Here is an 11,936-nt window from a genome sequence, read left to right on the forward strand (position 1 = left end):
GACAAAATTGTACTCTGTAATTTCTAAGCGAATGGTGACTGTAACCACAGAAATATTAGTCTTTGCACCAAGGTTTTCATTGCAGAGGACTACATAAATACAGCTATCCTATAATCATTGCACCAGTTTATTTGATATTTGCAACAGAAACAATGGAAGGGCTACTAAAGGCCTCATTTGGGCAAAAGTAGCTCTAGGTCTTTGGTGCAAAGTTCTGTGCAAATGTTACTGCTGAACAGTGTTACTCAACATCTAGCCTCCCAAATTGCTTAAGTCAAAGCTGGCTTGGTACAAGATCTCTATAGTAACAGATTTTTTTTTTCCAAAAACTGTTAATACATTAAATATACCCAGCCAGAATGGCCTAATCATACACTCAAGTACATCTGTACTGGCAAGCCCACCTCCTGCTACGGGCCAGAAGCACGCTGTCCTTTACAAGCTTACAGGAAAACACATTTTGGGTAACAGAAGGTGAAGTAAGAAGCTGTTTGCATCTCACACTATTTAAGACCACATTTTACCATCATTGCTTCCTGTACGTAGTGTGCACTAAAATACCAAACACAATGAGCAAAACCATTTACCAGGCACTTTTTGCCCTTTGCTCCACGGCACCTCACCATACTCGCAGTTCTGTTCTCTGGCAGTAACCAGCAAACAAGCCCTACTGCCTCCAGGTAGCACACAGGTTTAGCATGTTGCAAAGAACGGTGCCTGAACGATACCCGCGGTGGCTTTTAAAGATGAAAGACGACAAGAATATTTTCATTTTGAAAACATTCACAAGCTCTTTCACACATGACCACGACAGTTCAGCCCATGCAGATTCCAGTGTCAGAGCGATGGCGAGAGCGCCGCGATCTAGCACATACTCTCAAACTAACGGTGCCTAAGGCAACAGTCTGTTGTGGAATTAAGTGCAAACGCAGTACCCAGCATGGACGTGAGTCACAAATTTGGCAGATTTTGTGGCATTTGACGATAAAATATGACAAAACACTGTTGGTCCCGAAACGGGGAATTCTTCGTTAGTAGAATTTTCCTTTAAGCCTTGCACAGCGCTTGAGGTGACTGTGGCTACAACACGCAACGCTGAGATCAGTTTTACTGCTTTGCTACAGCTATTGTGCAACCTCATAAAAACTGCCTTACCCCCTTCCCTCCGCAGCAATTCTCCCTCCAAGGTTTTAGATGATACATTAAAATCAAAGAAAAATAATAAAAAAAAAACAGCACAGAAACAAGCATGCCTTTTCGAAATGCCATGAGAAGACTCGGATGTGTGTACTTTGGAGACTCTCGAGGTCCTAGCTAATACATGGAATGGACTACAGGAGTGTATTTCTACATTTTATTTTGAAATGCAGAAATACTTGAGATCCAGATATATTATAGAAAGGTTTGTACAAGAAATCCTTTTGTTTTTGAAAAAATATTTGAACCTCATTTTACAGAGGTGTCCTTGCACAGTGAAATAGGAATGTGCAGCGACTACTCAACCTCCAGAACAGCTTTTAATATACTCCAAAGTACCTACTCACAGCATGCCAGACTGCACTACACAGGGATGGGATGAAGTCCCTAAAAAACAGCTGACACTCAGGCAGCAAGAAAGATTTTCCAGTAATTCAGCTGGAACTCAACACTACTTCCTACCAAAATAAAGAATGTACCTAATAGTCTAGGAATTTCTACTAGGAAGAGCAAAAAATGAGAGGATATACAACTCTTTCCTATTCAGAAAGGAAAACTAGGATCTTTGCAAGGATCTTGTTGTACTTGCCTGTATTCCTGCCCAGGATGCCTCATTTCATCAGGAGCCTGAGCTTACCTGTGCTTGGTTTCACGTTTCAGACATTTCACAATACTCTCCAATTTATTTTTAGTGTTCACAGTAGTACCTAGTCTTGTCAGCTTCTTTCTAACAAATACACTTTATTAAAGAGTGCAACTGTGTCCTTGCTTTCTGATTGAATTTTAGTGAGTAAGGAACCTATTTAAACTAAACACATGCTTACCAAAGAATACAAAAAATTCCAGAACTATAAAACAGTTACGGTTGGAAGTCATATCCAAAGGTCACCCAAGCCCCTTCATTGCCTGGTCACTCAGACATTTTCAACTCCCCTCCTACCTTACACAGAGCAGGTTGAGTTTATTACCTGAACAGGAAAAAATTGGTAACGGAAACCTTGGCAAATACAAGCCTTCCTGTTATTGACCAACTGTACGTACCTATAATTCATGCAACAGGGTTATAAGCAGCACGTTGTGGAAAAAAAAAAAAAAAGAAAACTTTGCCCCCAAATTTAATTTACAAAATCTTATTCACTGATTTGAAATACCACACAGCACCATGCTTATGAGATCTGTTGCATGGATTGACTTGAATTTTAAAGGTACTGTGGATAGATCACCCTCCGTATGCTCACATACAGCCAGTAATGGCTGTACGGGAGCAAGAGACTGCTCCTCTGTCATATCACATCTCATCGTTAGAAATACGCCTATGACTCCTTTGGTTTGGACAGCTGTAATGTTTTCTTATGACTACACTTATAATAAACACCGACAGAAAAAGAACTGAAACTCATAGCACAGTAGTGCTGGACATGTCTCGCCTCACACCAACTAAAACTCCACAACCTCACTGTCAGAATGAAACCAACACACTGGCACTGATTTGCTTCTGAAAGTAAAAACAACACAAAAAAAAAAGCAAAACAGTTCTACAACTCTGATTTTATTTATACTTCTTCAGACTTGAGCAATATTTTCACTTGCTAATCACTCCCTTTAAACTTAGCCACTACTTTAGCCCCGAGTGCCTCTGCTGAAGTGTTTCAAGTTACACTCGATACAAAGAGTGGACTTCAACCCCCTGCAATCGCTCTTACTCCTGGTAACCACAGGCAAACTGCCGTAGCACTTGAAGAAACTCGCTTCTTCTGCTGTACGGAAGTTTTTGACAACCTGATGAAGTTCTGAAGAACCACTGACCAGAAACACATAGAAAGGGGCTCCATTCGCTTCCACAGAAAGACAAACCATTTGTCACTCATACGATGAGCATTCCCTATTTCAGCTTGCCTTCCCTTCCCCCTTCTTAGGGAGAAGGAGCCAACTTTTTTTTTTTTTTAAACAAACATATAAAACCTTTAACAAAAGGACAACTTATCTTGGACAACACCACAGAACCTACTAGCCATAAATTAAAGCTTGAACTAAGAAAGTTTAGGCTCCCCTGCCTTCGTAGACATTATTTTTGTAATATTGATGGAAGATGAGAATGCTTTGCTTCCTTCATTTTGCAGATGGCGACTTAAGTTCAGAGAAAAATTAAAAGTCAGGAGTTTTACTAATCTGTCGTACCAATAATACATCAAGGACTTGATTTTTCAGAGTATTTCATGTTACTTAGCACTTTGTACTTGGTTAGACCATAGCTACAGCAGTGACTAGTTTCAGCTTCTGTCAGCAGCTCCTCTACCCCACCACTGCTAGAAGAAAAAGGTAAAACAGTCTCAAAGCAAATAGCCACAAGTGAGGAAAACACCCATCAAATACTCCTAAAAAGCCTGTATCTTAAAGTATTTCCACAACAGATGAAAAAACATTAGTTTTCAGAAGCAATACACAAATTTCTTCAACATGGGATCCTCTCCTAGCAACCTCTTCTGAAAGTAGAGAACTTACTCCAGCCTCTGCAACAGGACTCCTCTCGGAGCAGTATCCTTGACCCCACAACTGTCATTTACCCCAGGGAGCTCATGATCCTTCTCATTATTCAGTGTGGAGTCTCCACCAAATAAGAGTCAGATCTTGATCCCATTCTTCCACCAGCAGAAGGGCAATCAATGCTACCCCAGTATATGGCAGACAGCATTTCTGACACAGCATAACATGAAGTGACACTGAAGTACACAAAAAGAGGATATGCAAATATGGACGAGAAGCACTCGTTTCACTTTTGTAAAAACACTCCCATTTCCTTCCTTTACTCTCTTCAAAAATTCTAAGCCTCAAAAAGGTTCCGAGATCCTCCCGCTGCAAATGTCATCCTGCACATCATTTTAGTTATGAAAAACCTAAAAGCTATTTGTTGATATCAGATGTCCAAACTCACATGGAATTAATTACTGTTTAGACCTTGCCAAAGCAATGAAAACCAGAAAAACTAACATTTTGACAAAATGTCCTTGTAGGTGCTATGCCAAACAATCTAGTCTCGCTCAGCATACAAGAGCCAAAAATTATAAACAGACCGCGACAGAGGAAGAGAGATCTATAAATGACATTTTTTTTTTTGCATAGATCAGTGAATATGGAAGAAAAAGAAAATTAATATGTTAAGCTCTGGTTGGTTCTCCTCTGCTTTAAAATCTCACAATAGAATACAAAATACTGAAGCCCAAGTATCCCAAAAGGCGTCCTTTTTAAAGGACTGGACACTTAACAACTCTTCTTCATTATCTACTGAAAGAAACATACAGCATCAAGGAACTGTCTGTACAATAGGTACTCTGATTTATACCTACAGTTCTACAGATATTTACATTCAGAAGGCAAGTCCTACCAAGTCAACATTAGGTTACAGCGCTATCCATTACTTCAGAGAACACTTTGAAGGGATATGTGTTGCTTAATAGTGAAGCACATGGACTGGATATATATACACACACATATATATACACACACACACTACAAATCAACCTGCAAAAGTGCAATCTTAAGAAATACGATTTTCACAACAGAAGTGGAAAAAGACTATAGTTTCAAAACAGTATACCAGACTGTTCAAGAATGGCAGAATCAATACCAACAAGCCTGTACTATCTTGCTACTTAAAATAAATAAATAGGTTCCATCACCACCGTCTCTTTATTCTCTCAATTTACTTTTAATATCCAAGAAAAATGCTGTATTCAAAGCATTTAAATTAATATTTTCTGACAAAAATGATTTTAAATGAGGCAGGTTAAAATGCTAAGGCTGAAACCGTGGAACCTGCGTAACACAGATCAGATGGCATTTACATCACAGAATAACACGGAGTGATTCAGAAGCAGAATATCCTGCCCGATCCTGGAGGATCTCTGTTGAAGCTTCCTTTTACGCATATTGGTAGGCACACATCCTCCCCCTAACTGGGAGGGACAAGATGTAAGAAGAAGCACTTAAAAGAACAGGGCTAGCCCCCGGCATTAATGACAGAACGGAAACAAACCCAGAAAAGCATCCCCTCTCCCTAAAACAGCAATAAGCCTGCCCTCCAGAAGCCACCGCTACCGACTCCCCTTTCGGCTGGGCTGGAGCGGCTCCCACAGAGCAGCGACAAGGGACACCACTCCTGCTGCACCACAGACACCATCGCTACGGCATTCCCCGCATGGGCCAGTAAGGAACTGCAGCCGGCTGCCAGAGCTCACCAGGAACCTGAAGGATGTTTGTCAGTGTGGCCTTGTTCTCCAACGCACTTCCCTGCTCCCAGACCAACCCTTTTCACGGAAGAAATGAGGATTACTGTTTCTACGTACGGCTGGCTGCTCTGCAAGGAAGCGCCGGCAAGAAACAAAGCAGGTAACGACGAGAGCACAAACACAACTGGTTGAAGAAATACTTGTTTTGCTTGAAAGGAATTCTGCCGGACCAGAAATACCCTAAACTCCTTTTCAGACGTTATCAACAGTCAGATGATTATATCTGAAGAAATACTCTTATCAGTACGTATGCTCTAGTTACTTTTCCTATTTCTTCCTCCGCAGTAGAAAATAAGGTCGTTTCACTTTCAGTTTCCCACTCACAGGCTTAAACGAGTTGTAGGCACTGGAAGGGACTTTCTTCAGTTTAGTTCCAATACAAACATAGAATAAATACATGTATCTGTCTTCCCTTAAAAAAATATAAAGTAGAGACTGCATCTTTAATAAGTGAGATGAATTGCAAATAAATCTTATTTATGCAAGCAATCAGTCCCTTAATTTTTTTAAGAAACGACTTCAACAATCTGTATAGCAGAACTGGGAATGCACCACAGCTTTACAAGACTACCACACACAGGTAGTGCAAGAAGAATGCATCCTCTGACTCTTAAAAATTAAGTCAGTCAGGAAAAATACATTACCTACAATAGCTGAAAAAAAATATATAATTCTATCCTACACTTGAAAGAAAAAACGCTTGACAGTTTTTGAATTTACCCAGCTTTCAGCAAGGAATCCCATCAGGCTAACAAGCCTTAGCAATATTTTTTTCACGTTATTAGGCTGAATTCCAGGTTCAGCTGGTCATGGCTCCAAGCAATCTGCTCCAGCCAGCCCGGCTCCGAGCAGTGGGATGGACTAGATGACCTCCAGAAGTGCCTTCCAACCGCAGCCAGGCTATGGCTCTGTTCCATGAATTAGAAATGCAGATGTTCTTTAACTCACAGGCAGCACGTCCACTGGCTCTTCCCTCCTCCTGCTGATACATTCAGCATACAAAAAGGTTTCAAGTCTTTCACATTCTCCAGCAACTTACGCCCGTGCAGTCAGGACAGCATTTATTCCAGGAAAGAACACAGGTGGCTAGAAAAACCTGCATAGCTTGTGAGTACTGATGTCAGAGTCAAGTTAAATCATATCATTAAGACAGCTGTGCAGAATACACGCTGGGAAGCATCCTATTCTTGCTGAGGCCCATACCTTGCTGTCAAAATAAACATCTGCATGGAAAAAAAAAGTTCATCTCTTTACTCAGAATTAGACGTACATAAGCTTCCAGAGTGCCAGAAGGCACCTCTCTTTATTCTAGTTAATCTAGAATAAAGACATACATAAAATATATGTACTCTATAAAAGAGATTCTTGATCCCATAAAGAAGCAGCCTGTTCTGGGAAAGATGAGCAAGCCATGCTTGCCCAAGTACTCTGTCAGGAGCTGAAGGCACTTATTGCAAAATCCATGATTAGTCCTCCCTTTTAATCTGCAAGTCTGCAAAACTTGCATGTTCACAGGTGCTTCCTCTTGAGTCTTTTTTAGGATGAGCTACGGGTTCAAAGGAAGCACCTGCACAGATATTTAACATAATGATACTCCCTTTAAGCCAAATGGAGAAGTGGAGTTGTAAACTTCAGTTCTGATCTGCTGCTTATTCCCTAAAGATGCAACAAAATAAATCTTTTTTAGCTAAGAAACACTATTCCATTGGTACAGGGTCTACCAAGGAAGAACTTGAAAGCCTTTCCATCAGTACTTCACCAAGCTTAAGAAAAGCAAGCCTACCACCAGTTCAGTTTCTACAGGAACCTACATACCCTTTAGAAACCTAGTACAGATCTGCAAGCCAAGAGGTTTAAAATCCGCTCTACGCATTATCCCTAGAACCTCAGTAATTTCTATTTAAACCTTCATTAGCTTCTCTGACACCTGCCAAGCCAGGAACAGGAAGACCCATGACTAACCGGCATCAGTCCCAGAAGGAACACCACCTGAAAACACACAAAGGCCTTTCATGGGCTGAAAGCAGGTGACGTGCCCAAGCCTATTTATAGGCCTTCAACTTCAGCAGGATTCAGCATGGGTAAATGGTTTCCTTGAGTGCGACTGTTGGTTATAGAGACCAGGAACAGCAGATGCAGAAAGGAAAGCAAGCATCTGACTAGACTTACAGCTCCCCAGATGGATAACAGGAATTTTTGTCCTGGCTGCTTTGTGAAGATGCGCCAAGTATCCAACGGCCTTCATTGCCATCCCATGGCCATCACCACGTATCACAAATGTAACAGAACAAAGTAACATACCAGTCCCTTTATGGAAGTGATTCTTCTTTGGGAGAAGAGAGAGCGGTGGAACAGATGGAGTGGAACAGGGAATAGCAAGAATTACATTTGCATACAAGTATAACTATTCAGAGCCGTAAAACTACAGTAAGTACTGCGATTAGCACTCAATGTTTTAATAACTCAACTTGTTCTTTACTTTCCAGCTCCTTCAATTTCCAGATATTTTCAAGATAAAGCTCTTTCTTTTTTAAATTTTTAAAATATGGTCGTCAAGACCACATTAGAAAAAGAACAGATTAGCGTTAGCTCTCTCACGAGAGAACAGCAAGGAACGAACTTTCCTTTTCCTTTTTGCCTGTAAACTAGCAGTACGAACCCAGATTACCACATTGCCAAACAGCATAGAGCACCACAGAAAGTCGACTTCTCTGTTAGCACTCTTTGTTGCCTATGATCTTGAAGCAAACAAAAACAAGAGAAAGATGTTTCTGCAAACCGGGTAGGGAAGCTATCTGATCAGAGCTTGAATAGTCTGAGAAGTCAGACACCTATTAACTAGGATACAAAGGGCTCTGAAAGAAGAGAAACTATAGGAAATATCTTAATGCAAGTAAGCACACTGCTGCTGCCGTCAGGTGATGGAACTTTCTAAGATTTGTCTCACAACACCTCTCCTGCAACTGCAAAACATGACTTGGTTTCTGTTGCACTTAATACCTTCTGAGGCTCAGAGGGGGGTGAAAGAGCTTTCTACCTCTTATTTTCCAGTCTCATGAACGCAAGACAGCACAAGAAGAAAGTGGTTCCAACATTCTCCATCTCCACCAAGCCACTTGCAAGTGGAAAGCACATGATGGGGTCAGGGAAGAAAATATCTTAAGTATTCCTCTTTGCCTGCAATTTCACTTTTTGCCTCTAATATAAATCATATCTGTGTCTCAAATACTGGCAACGGCATGAAACTGTGTGAAACCAGTCGCCTTGCAACCTTGTAGCTACCTAAAGCACACTGAGTAGCACCCATGAAACTGTGGAGAGTTTCTTCATTTGCTGCTTGCAAAAGATAAAAGCACTTGCAGCAGATAAAAGGACTTCAGCTTTGCCAGATCCTGGGAGATAACCCAAAATAAGCCAAGGCAAAGTCACACTAACTCTCAAGGGCTCTTTAAGTGCATGTTTAGGTTTTACAGAAGGTGGCAATAAAAGTCCTCAACTGTACAGATAAGCTACAAAGTCTGGCTCAGCAAGCTTACAGAGAAACTTTCCAAGACTTCTCTAGGTTCTGGAACAATAACGAACTGGTAAGGAAAAAAAGAGTACATTAGCAAGGCTCTGACTTCTGTTATTCTGTTAACAAAACTATTCAGCGTCATAACACAAAATGCAAGATAGAGTTTGTGCTACTATTTATTTCATGCCATCTGTCACTGGAGCCTAATGATGCAGTTATAAAATATAGTCTGGAGACTAAATGACCAACCAACGTTTATGCTGCTCCATCTGCAATAGCACACGCAAAAGAAAAAAACACCAAACACGAAGAGGTGGGCTGGGCATGAATAAGATCAAAAAAAAAAAAGTCAAAACTAAGTTGCTCTGAATGTGCATGTTAACATTGCGGTGGCGGGTTAATCATTACACATTTTGTGATCAATAGCTCGTTCCAATTTTACAGAGGATCAACTACACCAGTCTTCCAGACAATTACACCAGACTAAGATTGTCCAAACATGGTGAGTTGGGTCAACAAACAGAATTTATTTTTATGTACCTGCATGCTCAATACGGAGGAAGAAGTTCTAGCTTGGCCATTCCTAGGTGCCAGTGCTTCAGCTATACCCCAGACTCTTCCACCTAGTTAGAGCTGCAACAGCTCCTGGGTTTTGTAGCAATTTAAACTGACTCCAGTGGCATAAATAAGCTGCTGCTCGATCCTGTAACAATAATCACTATTTGATTTCGGTTTATACTTTTGATCCGAACAGAAATGGTAACACAGTAGTACCCCTCCCAGCTAACGTCAAATAAACTTCGATGCTTCATACAAGCAATCACTCTGACTGCTTGCTCAAAGACCTTTTCCTCAAAGAAGTTACCTATTGTGCAAGCCTGCTAGAAGCAGCCATAAATGAACTTAGTTTGTTGCGTTGAGCCTGCTCTCTTACACAAGGTCTGTCTTAACTTTTGCTGTCTGTAGTATTCAGAGCTCACCAATAATTGTGAATAGCTCTCTCCGTGGGAGAAGAACACACAAGGAGATGGCAGCGGAAAGGCAGAAACCCTCACATCTTTCAGATTCAGCTGTCATCTTTGCGAAACAACCACAGGCCCTCTGACCTCCACTGTCCGCTCTCCAGCCGGGCCCTGTGATTATTTGAGAAAAGCCAGGAAATCGGAAAAGGGACTCGCACGCCAGACAGAACACACTGACACCACCACAAGAACGCTGCCATGGTCCTCTGGGAGCTGAGAAAAACACTTGCATCCCTTGACTTTTTGGCTTCCAAGACACATAACAGGGAAGTCAAAGTACGTGGGGGGAAAAAAAGGAAAAGGACAGCGAATGGGTTTACCACTACCTTTCCAATGTAGTATTCTGCTGTAGCTCAAACCCTGCAATTTTATCTGAACAGACAGCTCCTCAAGGTTGCACAGAGACCTCCTGAATTCACACGGGGTGACATACAGGTCCCCAGCTCATCGAGTCACAGGGCCAGCTGAGAATCTGAGCTTTTACCTAAAGAATGACGAAAAGCAAGTGACACCCAACATCTGCACAAGCCTGAAAGAAAATACCAGCAGGTGAAACACCCTGATGCCTCCCATCATTTTAAAGCTCTGTTACTCCGGGGACTCCTGCCCCCTGAACCAGGGCAGAGGATTACAGTGGGAGGGAGGAAAGCACGGGGTGCTTACCTCTTCCCAGCCGCACAGCACCTGGCAGCTCCCCACGTTCCTACCTCGGTGACAGGCGTGAGCAGGCTGCCACCAAGGTGCATACCGAAAATCACTCACACGCCTGCCGCTTCGGCACTCGAGAAGCATCTCCCCCCCAAATCACACGTGTTGATAACAGGGAATTATTTTAATGGAAGTTAATGATTTCTTAGATGCGGTGATCTCAGCCTTTCCTACCGCTCCAGGATTAAACAGTTTTTTCCTGGAACATAAGTACGTTTGGCCCGCTCCACATCTGCCTGATAGCTTTGTGTTCCGACAAGCACCACAACTCGCCCTTCACGAGAGCGCCGTTTTATCCCGTGAACTGTGTGGTTGTTCAGAGGCGCAAAACACGGCTTCCCTGCCTCACCCCGCAAAACAAAGGTGCGGGGAGCGCGGTGACAGCTTCCACATGCCAGCCGGCTGGCCGCACCGGGGAGGTGGGAAGGGAAAGGATGGGATAAAATGGGACGAGGTGGAATGAAATGGGATGAGGCGAAGTAAAACGGGGTGAAATAAAACGGGATAACGTAGAACGAGGCGAAATAAAACGGGATAAAATGGAACGAGGCGAAATAAAACGGGACACCACGTTATAAAACGGGACGACACCCTCACGTTTCGTGTCAGCCCCCCGTCCTCCAGCCCGCAGCCCCCCGGTAACTCCCCCCCGACCCCCCCAGCCCGGTGCCCGCCCCGCCGCCCTTCCTTTGTTGCCGAGCGCCACCTGCGCCGCCCGGCACCTGGCGGCCGCTCGGTGGGGAGGGGAGGGAAGGGAAGGGGAAGGGAAGGGAAGGAACGGGGAGGCCAGGCCGGCGAGCAGCCGCCGAGCCCCCCGCCTCCTCCGGGAGCCGCCGTGCGGGCGGGCGGTGACAGCGGCGGCCATGGCTCCCCCCGCGGCCAGCGGGCGGCTCCTTACCTCCCCGCCGCCTCCCCGCCGTCCACCACCGCTCGGGGCGCGGCTCGCCGCCTCCCAGCCGTGCACCCCCCCCCCGTCCGTCCGTCCGTCCGTCCGTCCGTCCCTCGGTCCGTCGGTCGGTCGCTCGGCGGGCTTTGAACGCCGCCCCGCCGCCCTTCCTCCCCCCCCCGGCCGCCGTTGCCGCCCCGCCCCGCGCCCCGCGCCGCTCCCCCCCTCCCCTCCCCTCCCCTCCCCTCCCCAGCCGGGCTCCGCCGCGCTGCCATTGGCCGCGCCCCGCCGCCGCCGCCGGGAGAGGAGGGAGGCGGGGAGGG

The 11,936-nt window shown here is 44.2% G+C and overlaps 1 protein-coding gene and 1 long non-coding RNA gene across 3 annotated transcripts in view; one reads left to right on the top strand and one right to left on the bottom strand.

Moving 5' to 3' along the window:
* ANKRD12 (ankyrin repeat domain 12) overlaps positions 1–11,936 on the bottom strand; it is a 66,620-nt gene that overhangs the window by 53,179 nt on the left and 1,505 nt on the right. The window contains exon 1 of one of the 2 annotated variants that reach the window (XM_035564119.2): positions 11,626–11,819. The exons of the other annotated variant lie outside the window; for it this stretch is intronic. The gene's annotated coding sequence lies outside the window, so the exon portion shown is untranslated. Of the gene's footprint in view, positions 1–11,625; positions 11,820–11,936 lie in introns of those variants that run through there. 2 annotated transcript variants of the gene reach the window in all.
* LOC118256816 (uncharacterized) lies at positions 5,589–11,230 on the top strand. Its single transcript, XR_004781359.2, has 3 exons — positions 5,589–5,726; positions 7,198–9,499; positions 9,964–11,230. It is a non-coding gene; the product is annotated as an uncharacterized LOC118256816 (long non-coding RNA).

This window comes from Cygnus atratus, chromosome 2 (assembly GCF_013377495.2).
Source record: "Cygnus atratus isolate AKBS03 ecotype Queensland, Australia chromosome 2, CAtr_DNAZoo_HiC_assembly, whole genome shotgun sequence".
NCBI classification, from domain to species: Eukaryota; Metazoa; Chordata; class Aves; order Anseriformes; family Anatidae; genus Cygnus; species Cygnus atratus.